At 47.6% G+C, this 15,199-nt stretch overlaps 1 protein-coding gene across 1 annotated transcript in view; it reads left to right on the forward strand.

Moving 5' to 3' along the window:
- Positions 1-787: 787 nt before the first annotated feature.
- The window catches only part of GLIS2 (GLIS family zinc finger 2), a 217,561-nt gene continuing 203,149 nt past the window's right edge, over positions 788-15,199 (forward strand). Inside the window, exon 1 of the mRNA XM_069210464.1 lies at positions 788-1,473. The gene's annotated coding sequence lies outside the window, so the exon portion shown is untranslated. The remainder of the gene's footprint in view (positions 1,474-15,199) is intronic.

Here is a 15,199-nt window from a genome sequence, read left to right on the forward strand (position 1 = left end):
TAGTTCCCTTTACTAATCCACTACTAATCCTTTTGGGTTCCATAGTAGAGTGCTGCTTGCCAAAAAGCGCTTCGACACCTAATCAGGGGTAATAAGCACTTTATAATTAGAAATACAATTACAGTTAAAGATTTTGCTGTATAAATGGCAAAATACTTTGTCCATTTCTAGCTTGGCGTGGATGGCACCTTGCTAATCATATGCTTTAAAACTTTGTTAGAAAAACACATTTGAAATGAGCAAATCTAGTGTTGCTGATGTTGCAGAGAGCTCCTTACTGGAGCTGCTCTCCACTTAAACTTAGAACTACCCAGAGTTCTCAAATTTTTGCATGTTATGTTCACACTAAACCTGAAAAGGTTTTGTTTTGAGATGTGTGTGTGGTAGGTACTGCCCCCACTCGTGACTCTCTGCAGAGCCATGCATCCTGGCCCTTTCATCCTACACGGACATCCCCCTCCCCACCTCGGCGCCTTTGCTTTGTTTCTCCTCAGACACCCCTGGCCTGTCTGTGTCTTTGTGCCTCAATCTCACGTTTTCCTATTTCTGCACAGCAGCCTCTCTCCCGGCACCGAGGCACATGCTTTTCTCTATTCTTCCGTCCAGCCCTCTCCCATCTCATTCACCCTCTCCCCTTTTCCTCTCTGAGTTCCCCCTTCACGATCCCTCCCTGGTGTCCTCCTGCACCTTCTCTTTCTCCCTGCCTCTCTCCCTGCCCCTTCTGTGCTCCTCCCCACCTTCTCAGCACTCACTGCCCTTCCTCTCCCCTCCCCTTGCTGCCCCAGCCAGTGGAGGGCAGGAGGAGGAGCCGCCTGCATGGGCTGAGCTGGCAGGGCCGCGGTTCAGCCTTGAAATGGAGAATTTGGTCTGAAACCGATCAGAGCTGGTCATTTTCAGACAGCTCTGCAGGGCTGCCATAAATCACCCTGCGCGTTCACACCCTCCTCCCCCCCCCCCCCCCCTTCTCTCCATCCCCGCCCCCTCCTCCTCCTGCCTCTGCCAGCACCTCAGATTCTGCAGCTTAGCTTCTCCTCCGTACCCCTTGGACCCCTCCTCTCTGTATAGAGGGGGCAGACACCCTTCCCTGCACCCCCAGCCTGTAGACAGAAGCCCCCCCGCCGCCTTTCCCGTGTTCAGACGAAGCCAGGGCTGATCTCCAGCGCCCCGGCCCTGCAGATGTGGCCATCAGATTTAACCAAACAAGAGGAGGGTCCCTATTCCCAGCAGGGGAGAGGGGGACAAAGGGCAGGGGATCCCCCACACACTTCCCTGTGATCCGATGACCTGCTGCTACGTGCCCACTCAGACCAGGACCCTCTGAGAGGACCGGCTACTGGACACCCCAGGATTCCTTGCACCCCTTCATTGGATCGGCGTCTCATTCTTCGGAGCCCAGTGACTTTGCAGGAGGGGCACGCCCTGGCCCCTCCCCAAAAGGGACCCGGACCACCAGCCACCTGCACTCTGAAAAAGGTAAGCTTCGGGGTCCCCGCTTGGCTACTTGAGGAGCCTTTCAATCCGGGGAGTGGATTTTTTTTTTTAAGTATTGTGTCTCTTGTCTGTTTTGTGTCTGTGTATCTTGAGGTAAGGATCCCCACGACCACCGTGCTCCACAGATCGCATTGAGTGGGCGAACCCCCACCTAGACATACCTGCTATTACCAGACTCTGCGTGATGGCTAGGTGTATGTCGACCACCCACCTGTTCTGAGAGCCAAACTGGCTCTGCTCCCGCCCCAGTTACCCTTTTATGGGAAATGTTGGTGTCTACGGTGGCTAGAAACTTTCTGGAGAAGTTGTCTGTCTTTGCGTTGCTGGCAGCATATGCAGTAGAAATGCGAAGCCCCGGCTCTGGTTGTTTTAAGGTGGTTCATTTTCGGGGTGCGTCGTAAGCAGCATGCTGTTCAGGTGACAGTGTAGAGTGGGTGGCGGGAAGAGGTCCCCGCTTTGATTTGGTGTGAGAGCTGCTAAGCAGAGGAAGCAAACTCTATCACTCCTTGTGGGGGCCCGCCGCGGATCTGAGGGCAGACAGTCTAATCTGGTGATGGGCAGTATCTCCGAGGGCAACAAGGACCAGCCGTGAGTGTGCACCAGCCGTGTGAGTCTAGTACATGCAACAACAGTGAGGCTAGGGCATGCATCCGCCGTGAGTCTAGGGCAGTGCTAGCAGTGACCCAAAGACATGCCCCAGCCGTGCGAGTCTAGAACATGCACCAGCAGTGAGGCTAGAACATGCACCAGCAGTGAGTCTAGAACATGCACCAGCAGTGAGGCTAGAACATGCACCAGCAGTGAGGCTAGAACATGCACCAGCAGTGAGGCTAGAACATGCACCAGCCGCGACTCTGGGGAATGCACCAGCCGTGAGTCTAGAGCATACTCCAGCCGCGATTCTGGAGCATGTGCCAGCAATGAGTCGGGGGGAGGGGGAGATTGCACTAGCCTTAAGTCTAGGCCACGCACCGGCAGTGAGTATGCACTAGCAGTGAGTCTATGACATGCAGTGCACCAGCAGTTAGTCTAGGGCAGCGCCAGGCGTGAATCTAGCCATGCACCAGTCATGAGTCTAGGGCAGCATCAGCCTTGGGTCTATGGCAGCACCAACCTAGGTTTAAGGGCAGCACCAGCCTTGGGTCTAGGGCAGCACCAGCCTTGGGTCTAGGGCATTCAACAGCAGTTAGTTCAGGGCAGCGCCGGGCGTGAAGCTAGCCATGCACCAGCCGTGAGTCTAGGGCAGCACCAGTCGTGAGTCTGGGGCAGCACCAACCTAGGGTCTAGGCCAGTACCAGCCTTTGGTCTAGGGCATGCACCAGCAGTTAGTCTAGGGAAGCACCAATCTAGGGTCTAGGGCAGCAGCAGCCGTGAGTCTCGGGCAGCACCAACCTAGGGTCTAGGGCAGCACCAGCCTTTGGCCTAGGGCATGCACCAGCCTTGGTTCTAGGGCATGCACCAGCCTTGGTTCTAGGGCATGCACCAGCCTTGGTTCTAGGGCATGCACCAGCCTTGGTTCTAGGGCATGCACCAGCCTTGGTTCTAGGGCATGCACCAGCCTTGGTTCTAGGGCAGCACCAGCCTTGGTTCTAGGGCATGCACCAGCCTTGGTTCTAGCGCATGCACCAGCCTTGGGTCTAGGGCAGCACCAGCCTTGGTTCTAGCACATGCACCAGCCTTGGTTCTAGCGCATGCACCAGCCTTGGTTCTAGGGCATGCACCAGCCTTGGTTCTAGGGCATGCACCAGCCTTGGGTCTAGGGCAGCACCAGCCTTGGTTCTAGGGCATGCACCAGCCTTGGGTCTAGGGCAGCACCAGCCTTGGTTCTAGGACATGCGCCAGCAGTGAGTCTAGGGCAATGTCTGGCGTGAATCTAGGCCATGAACCAGTCGTGTGTGTAGGGCAGTGTCCGGCTTGAGCCTAGGGTAGGCGTCAGCAGTGAATCTAGGCCAACACCAACCTAGGGTCTAGGGCAGCAGCAGCCTTGGGTCTAGGACAGTGTCAGGCGTGAATCTAGGGCATGCACCAACCTAGGGTCTAGGGCAGCAGCAGTCTTGGATCTAGCACTGTGTCAGGCGTGAATCTAAGGCAGCACCAGCCGTGAGTCTAGGGCAGCAGCAGCCTTGGGTCTAGCACAGTGTCAGGCGTGAATCTAGGGCAGCACCAGCCGTGAGTCTAGGGCAGCAGCAGCCTTGGGTCTAGGACAGTGTCAGGCGTGAATCTAGGGCAGCACCAGCCGTGAGTCTAGGGCAGCAGCAGCCTTGGGTCTAGCACAGTGTCAGGCGTGAATCTAGGGCAGCACCAGCCGTGAGTCTAGGGCAGCAGCAGCCTTGGGTCTAGGACAGTGTCAGGCGTGAATCTAGGGCATGCACCAGCCGTGAGTCTAGGGCAGCAGCAGCCTTGGGTCTAGGACAGTGTCAGGCGTGAATCTAGGGCATGCACCAGCCGTGAGTCTAGGGCAGCAGCAGCCTTGGGTCTAGGACAGTGTCAGGCGTGAATCTAGGGCATGCACCAGCCGTGAGTCTAGGGCAGCAGCAGCCTTGGGTCTAGGACAGTGTCAGGCGTGAATCTAGGGCATGCACCAGCCGTGAGTCTAGGGCAGCAGCAGCCTTGGGTCTAGGACAGTGTCAGGCGTGAATCTAGGGCATGCACCAGCCGTGAGTCTAGGGCAGCAGCAGCCTTGGGTCTAGGACATGCACCAGCAGTGAATCTAGGGCAGTGTCTGGCGTGAGTCTAGGCCAGGAACCAGCAGTGAGTCTCGGGGCAGTCACTAGCTGCTAGGACATGCACCTGTTCTGGGGGTTGGCAGATAGCAGCTCTGAGACTGAAGACAGCCCCGAGGCAAGTACCAGCTCTAGGGCACGGCCAACTGGGAGCGAAGCCGCCAGTACTTACTTAGTCTAAGGGCAGGGCAGGTGTTTATCGGAGTCGAGGTCCAGCACCTGCTCTCAGGGCAGCAGTAAGCAGCTACGACTGCAGCAGGCTGCAGTTCTGCGTGTGACTGCACTCTTCTTGCCACAGGCACCAGCCCTGGGTCAGAGGGCAGCCAGCACCGTGCCCGGGGGCATTCCCTGCTCAGAGCCTGAGTGGAACAGGCCATCTCCAAGCAGGTGGCCTCTCTTCAGCTAGCGCCGACGACAGGAACTTCCTCTGAATGTGAAGCAGGCACCATCCGTATCTCGGGGGCGGTTCCAGCTCTCAGCCCAGGGGCAGCAGGCATCTGTTTTGAGGCTGTGCTCCGAGCCTGGGAGTGTAGAGCCTTGCATGGCTGCTCAGCTCTTCTATCTGCTTGCAATTTACCTTTCTCTCCCCAGTCGGCGTGTACAGTTATGGAAATCAGTCCCTCCCCTTCTTTCTTTCCGTGTACACAGTTGTCTGCTCCCTCCCCGTGCCTCTACAGACTGCAGGTTACCTCCCTTATCCCTTACCCAGAACACATTCTTGTCTTTCTTAGCTCTTCACTTCCCTAGGGGCACGGATCCTTTTGCTTACCTTCTGGGACCTATTTCGCTGTGCACATTACCCCTACCCCCCCCCCCCACACGCCCCCTCTTCGTGTGCACAGTGCTGTTTACCATCGCCCCCACCTTTCCCTCTGTGCACAGTTGTCTTTATTTACCTTCTCAGCCCTTGGCTTTATCTATGCACATTTTCTCTCTGTTTTTAGCTTTAACCCAACACTGTCTCTCAGCATAATTATGTTTACCTTGTCTCTCCCAAATCCTTGTGTACCCTTCTCACTATCCGCAGCTTTTCACCCTCTCCAAGCGCATGACGGTTTACGCTTTCTTCTTTCGCTGCACAATTCTCTTTTTTTCACTAATTACTCTGGTTACCGTCTCTTTACCCCTTCTTACACTATTGAGTGTTTTCCTTCTCACTCTCTGCTCTCTTTAGGTAAAGTTCTCAGTCTTTCCCCTTTATCAGTTTTCTATCTGCACACTTCAGTTTCTCGTCTTCCGCCTTCTGGCTGTGCATAGCTCTCGCCGCTTCCCTCCGTTCCACAATCTCTCTCTGCAAGCTCTCTGGTGTTTACTTTCTCACATTTCCATACAGGCACCGTTCTCTGTGTACTCTGTCTTTTGCTGCCAGTCATTCTCCGCTCCCATTCTGCACATTTTCTTCTGTTCTTATCCTTTAAGTCCAACTCGATATGCACAGTTTGTTTACTTTCTTTCGTCCTCCCTCCCAATCCCCACTCACATCTGTTAACTGGTCCCAACTGGGGACTTCCATGCACTTCTGATTTTCCAGCAGCAGTAAGCATGCTGGGGCGTGTGCTGTTCCCACAGACTGTAGATTTACCGGTCCCAGCACATGGAAAGCTGCTGGCTGAAAAACCAGGACCGGCTGGAAGTGTCCCTAGGGACGCTGGGCCAGCGTAGTTGGCAGGTAGATCTGTGTGTACAGGACCCCTATTACCTTCTTTTCAAGCCTTACAGTTAATTGTATTCACACACGACCCCCCTCTCTCTCGATGTATATAGTTTTATGCCATGGCGGTCAAAATAAATGCAGCCCACATCCCAGCAAGTAACAATTACCATCGTCAGGGAATGGAAAGGACATCATGACCCACTGTCAGGGTGCCTCCAACACTCAACAATGGTAATAAATAGAGCCAATAAAAGGGTGTGATTCGTGGCAATGGTGTTTCTGCACAGTTATGGAGTTGCCACATAAGCCTTCCTATAGGCATTAAACTGGAGATTTTAACAAAACAAATGTTTCTAGCTCAAATGATTCAAAAGTTATTACAACATGGTAATGGGTTCCTGAGGAGTGGAAGTCCCTTCACAAAACTTGACTAGTTATCTTTCAGTTGCTTATTGATGAACTTTGTTGTTAAACAAGTACTAACGAGGTGACATCCTTGCCCAGACAGTGTTACTATGAGTAAAAATGGCAAAATAATGAAGTAATACTATCATAAAATGTCCTGAATTATGCCGCATAATTTGTTTTTCTGCCGGGATAATTTAGTCAAACTTGTTACATAATTTGGTTCTCCGTTTCTACATCATTCCAGAAGTCCTGGTAATAAATAACCTATTGCACTAGGCACACATGGAGGTCGGCTCATCTTAGATGTTGAGCTGACCAGATTTAGTGTCAGTGTTGTCGGAGATGTACTCTATATAAATTATAAAGGAGCAGCTGTCCCAGAGTTCCCTACTTTTATTTTGTATAATTTATGACCACTGTAAGCTTGCACGGGTTTGGATTTGTATACACCTCCAAAACAAGGCCATTCAAGCTTAGAGTGGTGCATAAAATATACAAAATAAAAGTGTGGGTGTTTATATTTTCCATCATCATTGAGCAAGTCTGTGGCTATGGGGCAGAGCCACTTTCCATTTAAAAGGCGTTTATTGTTTTGCTAATAACTTTGAAACCATGATAAATCTACACAAAATGTGGAATGTATATATTGATGGCCTGCTAGTGAAAATAACGTTAGTTGCACCTAGTTTACTAACCAGAAACATTTCACACAATTACTGGACACCTGGAAAGGTGAAGCAGCACAGCCCATGGCTTCCCTCTTCATGGTAGCCTCTATTTGGTGCAGACAGTATTGGGTAAGTGCAGTAAGGCTTGTTCAGGATCATGGCACAGAACCACAAGCAGATGGGGCCTTCCAGAGTGATCAAATTCACATCTACTAGGTGCAGTCAGGCTTATGTGGCTCACAGTGTCAAGGTGCAGTTATGGCTTCACTGGCTGAACAGGCTCACAATTGGATGGGGGCCTTCTTGCTTTTCTGGTGTCAGTGGCAGCAACCATACTTTATAGTCTCCACTGGTTGCTAGTCACATTTGAACTGGTGCCGTATTTGGAGCTGTGCTTAGGTAGGAACAGCGCAGAGAGGCCTGGGGACCCACTCATAACACAGGTCACTCGTGGCTTTGCTCTTTCCTCTCTCATCAGCCATATCCTCAAACTGCTCCAGCAGAAAATGCAGACATCAGGTGATTTTTTTTCTCACTCCCACAAGATTGCCAGGTAGGAACCATCCCTGGTTATACAACAGCTCTTCAAGTACATTCCAGAGCACTTCATTTCTTGATCAAGAAGAACTTGGGACAGTAACAAAGTGCTGTGGTTTGAATCCCACTTTTATACACATTTTATAGACAGGGGATATGGATCCTCTGCCTTAAACTTCAGAACCAGTTTGAGTTGGTTCTCCTTTCAAGTGTCATTCTTCAGTTGCTCTCTAGAAACAGTTTTGGTGTAAAGCAAAGCTTCTCACTGCATATAGCAATGGGGATAGCTCCAAGCAGAAGCACCCACCATATTGACCCAATGAAGAATGACATCTGTGCACCAGGCTGTCATCAGCCTTTCTAAAGTAGTAATTAGGGATGGATAAAAGGGAAGCCTGGTCTAGAAATTTCCTCACCTTGAACAATAGAAACTGCAGTCCCAGCCTCACCCCCTACCATCCACCACAGTGCTATGGCAGAACTGATAATCAGTTCCCTGGAAACAAAGACTTCTTGGAATTTCTAAAGGTAACATTGGCTCCATCCTACTCACTTTTATGTCTGGGTCTTCCGGATGTAGCCACAGGAATGCAGATAGTGCGCTTCTAAGGAAGCTGCCTCCACCCTCCATATTGTGCATTGCAAAACTGGGGCATCCAAAATGTATCCCACTAGCTACAGTACCCAGACACATAGAGCTTTACTGACATGTTTCCAAGCATGCTACAGGGATATGTGAATGCTCTCTGTATGTGCCTATTATTGATGTGGTAGAAACCATCCAGTGGGCACACCCTCTCAGAGTGGTGAATATCCCATTAAGCTGGCTGGTATACCACATTTTGTAGAGGGCTCAGTTATCATGTTTGTATTTGCACCCCCTCAGCCACACATCTGCCTGACATTCCGCAGTCTGCAGCGGTACCCTTTGGATAAGGGATTGTCTTGGTCAGTCAGTTAGGGAAGCTTAGGGTCAGTCGGTTAGGGAAGCTTAAACTCTAATTTAAGGACCATCGGAGTTGATGGTTCCTCTTGGGGCAGATTAAAACATGTTCCATGTTTTCTTGTGTAGTGTTCCTTAAATTCACCTTTGTCTCTGCTGACTGATTACAAGGTGTCTTTTTATATCTGGTTTCTGACAGCACAGCTATCAAACAGAGCTTTTGCTATCAATATGAGTACAGTGGGCTTTTGGGTCTCGCATTTGAAACCATTGGCGTTTATCAACAAGCACATTAGCTTGTTACATCGTTGCTCAGCCCAGTAGAATATTCATCTCTCACCTAATACTTTTAGCTGTTTGAGTGCATCCTTCTGCTTCTACATCAGTACTTATCTTGAACTGCATGAGAAATAACTATAGCCCTCCCTACTCTGCTCTTGTTGAATTTTCCCCTGTTTATCGCTTTAATGCTAAATTTGCATATGTTAGCACATTAATCCCAGACCTATTGCCTTTGCGACCGATTAAGTAATTCGTAAGGCCAAGATGTTACTTTGAGACATTTTCTTTCTCTTCAGTTTATCACTTTGGAAATGTGGCTCATCTCTACTTGCTATTTTCTAACAAAGTTTCCTGACAACATCGCGACCCCTAACATAACATTCATGTCACTCAGTGCCCAAAAAAAGAAAAATCAGTGTTACTAGCTGGTTTAGCATCCATTGAGCACAAGGTAAAGGCTGCTTGAGTTAAAGATCAAAGGCCGAGCTTGTTGGCTGCTCCTTTTGCTACGTTGTCTAAGCAAGCATCGCCCTCGTTCAACCCAGGGACACAGATTGATTTAAGTCCAAGCAATGCCCTCTTAATCGACTTATTCTGTGTAATAGCATAGGTCTTATCTGTTGGGTTACTACCAAAAACGTTGTGAGTGTTATAAACAGGACCCCTTTTTAGGTCTTGCTGACAGCACAGCTCTGTACTTGAGCTATTGTTGACAATTATTTAAACAAATACATAGATTGGGCTTTGGCTGCGCTCAGAAAAGTATTTCTCTTTTACCTCATGCTATTGGCTGTTAGGTCTATAATTCTATAGAGTTTCTGCGTTGCTGTTCCTGAGAAGCTCTTTTATATTTCAGAAGTACAGTAAATCTTAACACTTCATGCATTCATTAATACAGAACGCTGTCCCTTTTTGTTTTTCATTTTTCGCTGCACCAGGTTTTTGAATGCTTTAGTCAGAACTCAGGCATATTTTTCCTTTATGTGCCATTGTTCTTTCCCTCTATATCTCTCTTAATAATTTGAGATGTATGTTTATTTCCTGTTGTTTTTTGGCTCTGTGAATGTTCCAGTTATTTCCCCCATTGGTTGCATATCCATTGTCCTTCTTCCTTTGTTTTCGTGTAAGAAAAAGCTTTGCCAAAGCCAGTAGGTCTGGCTTAATGAGTTAGCACAAGTATTTGCATATGCTATTTATATGTGTTACCATGTTAAAGCCAGACTTATTGGCTTTGCCACTGCCTGTTTTGTTCCTGTATTCCTGCTTTGCATCCTGCTTCTGCATTGTGACTAAAGTAGATGGGGACAGAAAACGGGCCAGGTTCAGATGCTAGTTCTTGGAAAGGAAAAATACACAATTGGCCATCAAACAACTCTGGAGCAGACTAATATCAACCAATAGAGAACATGGTGAACACAAAGCCATACTTGTGGATGGATGGTGGGTCATTAAGCAGTGTTTGAGTATCTACTGTCATCCGGACATTCAGGAACATGGTGAGCCACTAAACAATTCTGGAGTATCTTGAGCTATGAAGACATATAGGAAAATGGGGACCATGCCACATAGGAGTATGGACACACCAAGCCATCCTGAGGCATGGTGAGCGATCAAGCCATGCTGGAGACTGTGAGCAACCAAACCATGCAGAAGTAAGGTGGTTGTGAAGGTGCGCTGGTGCATGGTGAGCTATCTTATCCTGCTGGGGCACGGTGATCCATCAAGCCTTGCAACTATGAGAAGCCACCAAGCTATAGTCAAGCATTGCAGGCCACTTTGAAAAATGGTGTTCCGAGAAACCACCTTGAAGTTTGCTGAGCAACTTAAACATGCTGGAATTTGGAGTGTCATCAAGCCACGCTCAGGGCTGGATGACTATATAACGTATGCCTTTACCACAAATTCTTTACCACGCAAGGTAAATATAGTTACGGTAAGTTAACGGTGGTGCTTGCAGGACACGCCTGCTTGCATTGTTAACAGTAAATAAAAGATCAACTCTTTGGCAGTAGAATTCAACAAATTCCATTTATTGCTGAGGCACTAACAAGCGCTTCGGCAAAAGCCTTGTTTACATTAGTACTGCTATTTGTTTCTCTAAATTTAAACAACATTTGACCAATCAATTTATTATACGTAAATATAAAGGAAGAATGGGAATAATCCCACACTAGTCACGCCATTTTGGAGTAGGCAGAAAACTCATGTGTATTATAAACAACGTGCATAAATACCAAAATTAATTTTATATAATTGACCTAGCCAGGCATCATAATCATATACATGCAGTTATTCCATAGTGTGTTCGACTCAAACCTAATTTGTCCCACTTTCATGAGTTAAGCATCTCATATTGCTGCTTCATTGCCTAGCGGGAATACCATGCTTGCTTTCCTTGAATTGCTTTTGGAGTCGACTAACAATATTTAAAAAAAAAAAATACTCTCATCCAAAGTGGAAATGCCTAATGAACTCATACAGTAATCTAATTGAAAATCAATTTCTGTAATGCATGCTAAAAAATAATAATTTCTAAAGACAGGAACCTTATTCTCATTCTCACTCATAATTGGACATACTGCGGTAACGGGTGTGCTTTTCCTCCAGGATCATGTTCCACTAGTGTACCCAAATAGGTAATCAAATCAATCAGATCTTGCCCTTCCTTATACTTAATCCAAAAGTAAAATAAAATACAAAAACCACATTAAAATAAAACAAATTTTCAAAGTCAACATGTCTGTTATATTCTACAGAGCGGCTGATTCCACACAAAAAAAATGCCCTTAAGCGCTGTAATATCCTTTTGTGTAGTGGGAGAGTTGCGCTCCCATTATTTCTTTTGACTGGGGCAGGTCAACATGAAGACCACAAAACTGGTTTTGCATGTGATCCTTTCTCTATGGCTATGTTCTGCCTGTCTGATGTGTGATATATATATATATATATCTCTCTCTCTCTCTCTCTCTATATATATATATATATATATATATATATATATATATATATATATATATATATATATATATATATATATATATGTGTGTGTAATTTTAAATTATTTTCATTATGTTATGGGGGAGAAACACCCCCTCAAATACCTCTTGTTTAAAAATGACATTTACCACGCAATACCACGACCCACCCATAAGCCCTAAAAATACCATAATCTATTTTTTTATTATACTTTTTATCTTTATGGTGAGGGAACCCCATCAAACCCCTTTTTTAAAATTACCTTTATCACCCTATACCGCAACCCATCCCTATGGCCTAAAAATACCCTTACACCTTATACCCTTAATCACCCTAAACTCTAACTATTCCCTTAGCCATCTCTAAAGCCTAAAAATACCCTTACCTTCCTATGCCCCTACAACCCTAAACTCTAGAAATACCTTTACCACTCTGTACCCTCACCCACCCTTAAACCCAAAATTATATACACACAGACATACACTTACCTTAAATATACTTACCTTGCATTCTAAAGGCATGCGTGGTAAAGGCCCATACGTGGTAAATGCATTGTGTGGTAAATGATATGTGGTAAATGCAATTGTGTGTAAGACTGCATTGTAGAGGCTGTTTCCTCATGCTTGGCCATGGAGGCTCCCAAGCCATGCTTTATCAGTGTGAGCAATAAATCATGGAGCAGTATGGTGGACTTGGACTTGCTGCCCATGTGTCCTCAACATCCCTTCCTTATGTAGTGCAAGGCATGTTACATTCCATATACAGTCTATTAACTCAGTGGGATACTAATCCACAGAGCCTAGATGTGGTCGCTATAAGCTTGTCATTACATTCAGTGGCGTAACATTAGCCCGCACCGGCCCCACAGTGCAGGAGGGCTCCCGAGCTCCAGGGGACCCCCTCATCCTAGTACAATGATGAGGTGTGGGAAGTGTTAGGTGGTTGGCTGGGGGGAGGGGCTCAAGTTTTCTTACACCACTGTTTACATCCCGATTTATCTATATATCAATTCACAAAAAAAAACCAAAGGTTACAAGGACGTTATAGTTAAGAAACGGAATTTAAAAAACCTTAGAAATTCACTAAAGAAAAACAAAGGTTACAGGGACGTTATAGTTAGGTTCAGAATTCACACACACAAAATCATAGAAATTCAGCAGTCATAGTTATAATTATCTCAAGAAACTATAACTCGTGCCCTTATTGTAAATGGGGATAGGGACACACAGCCCCCCCCCCCCCCCCCAGGCCGATTTCTAGCCCTGGGGACCCCGTCTCCTAGGCCCCAGCCATTTTTATAAGGGGGAGGAGTGCATGCAGCCCCCTCTTCAGGCCAATATTGGCCCTGGGGATCCCATTTCCTGGGGTCCGGCCAGTAAATTGTGGGCGCCATGGAGTCGACCCAGGGCAATCATTATTTCTCTGTTTGGGCTGTGGGGGAGAACTGCAATGCTGTCCCAGCCCCAGCAGACTCCCGACCTCCAGGGGAGCCAACATTCCTCCCTCGAGAAGGGAGCAGCTAATAATTTGCTTCCTGCGTGCGGGAGCAATTTTTTCATCTGTTTCCCTGCCCGCTTCACAGCGGGTTGGGAAACAAATGAAAAGTCTACTACCAGCGGGTGAAAGCCTTTTTTATGCTCCCACCTGCTGGGAGCACACTTGGGGCCTGATTTAGAGTTTGACTGACGGATTACTGCGTCACAAACGTGACGGATATCCTGTCCGCTTTATTACAAACTCCATAGGCTATAATGGTATCGTAATGCGGCGAACGGGATATCCTTCTGGTTTGTGAGGGAGTAACCCCCTCCACCAAATTCTAAATCAGGCCCTTAGTGATTGCTCTCGCTTAGTGGAAGCTTGGAAATTACTTGCACCAAGCGAGAGCAAATCCAAGTTTGGGTGGGCACCCCAGAACATAGTTGGAGCAGTCCCTGAGAGATGCAGGTCCCCAGGCCCAGTAACTGCTCCAGGAGTGGGGGGCTGCTTTTGCCCCCTCCCATTTTTTGGCACGGCCAGGCCCCAGGAGTTTGGGTCCAAAAACGGATCAGGGAATGTGGACGCATACCCCCCTTTAATTATCACAGCCGGGCCCTGGGGGGGTTGGTGGCCCTGGGGGCCAAAATCCACCCAGGAAGGGGGCTGTGTGTCCCCTCCCAAGATCAAGAGACCGCCAGGCCTGGGGGGTGAAGGACATTGGGGCCCAAATTGGTCCTGGAGGACGGCCCTGGGGCAATGGAATCTCTGGGCTGAAATTAGCCTGAGAAGTGGGGCCATGCGGCCCCCCTTCACCTTCAAAATATCAGCTGTGCCCCAGGAGTGGTGGTCCCCGGGGGGGGGCGAAAGTGGTCCGCAAGCGCCCCCTCTCCCCTAAATGTATAATAAAAATACCCCCAGAACCTGGCCCACTCAGGGGGCCAATTGAAAAACAAGTGCTTGATTTAAAAAAAAAAAAAAAAAATTAACGTTTGCTATGGATCCTCTGTAAATTTGCAGAAAACATTAACCAAAAAAAAACGTTTTTGTCCCTGGCGGGTTCTCTGTGAGACCCCACCACCAGCCTAGGGGGTCAGGGTATTTCTGCCCTGCCCTGCCCCACTTTTGTTTTATTTTTTGCATTTTGGGGGGGGGGGGGGGGATACTGAGTCCTGAGTCCTAAGATAGCTGCCAACACTTCCTGGATGAAATGTTGGCAGCCAATCAGATTTCACCATAAGATTCGTCGGATCCACTGAGGATTTACGTCCCTAGATACCCATAAATGTTTTTTCTTTAAAAATTCTAAAACTACTCAACAGATTTGCACCAAATAGCAAAAAATAGATCTTTCTAGACCAAGATTTAGCTTTCTGCCAAATTTGGTATATAACCGTTCATTGGTTCCGCTTGTAGTCTTCTCTAAAACCCCTATGGAAAACTGCATGGGGAAAATGCGTTTTGGCTGCTCCCCCCCCCCCCCTCCTTTTTCATGCCCCTGCTTGACAAATCAACACAAAACTTTCAAACAGCAGCTAAAGTGAGAGGCAAACTAGTTTTTAAATTTTTTGTGAAGATTCGTCAAATGGTGCCAAAGTTATTAGCAAAACAAGAAACTAGGGCCCATATTTATACTTTTTTAGCGCCGCATTTGTGCCGCTTTTTGACATAAAAACGGCGCAAACTTACAAAATACAATTGTATTTTGCAAGTTTGCGCCACTTTTGCGTCAAAAAATGACACAAATGCAGCACTAAAAAAGTATAAATAATGGCCTAGATCCTAACTATCACTACCTACTACCGACCTGTGACTTGTGTGGGTGGCATTGCTCATTGTGACAAACCTAGCCTGACCCTTTTGATCCCGTCTACACAATCTCTTGATGCAAGAAGTAGAGCATTTCCCTCGATTGTATGACTACTTTTTTTTATTGTTGCAGTAAAAGATGCAGAGTGCTGGGAACGGGGTTAAGTGAGAGGAAACAATAATATCAGGGAGAAAAGGGGGTAGGCTCAGCCCTGATTGGATACTCTTACGT

Source organism: Pleurodeles waltl, chromosome 10 (genome assembly GCF_031143425.1).
Source record: "Pleurodeles waltl isolate 20211129_DDA chromosome 10, aPleWal1.hap1.20221129, whole genome shotgun sequence".
NCBI classification, from domain to species: Eukaryota; Metazoa; Chordata; class Amphibia; order Caudata; family Salamandridae; genus Pleurodeles; species Pleurodeles waltl.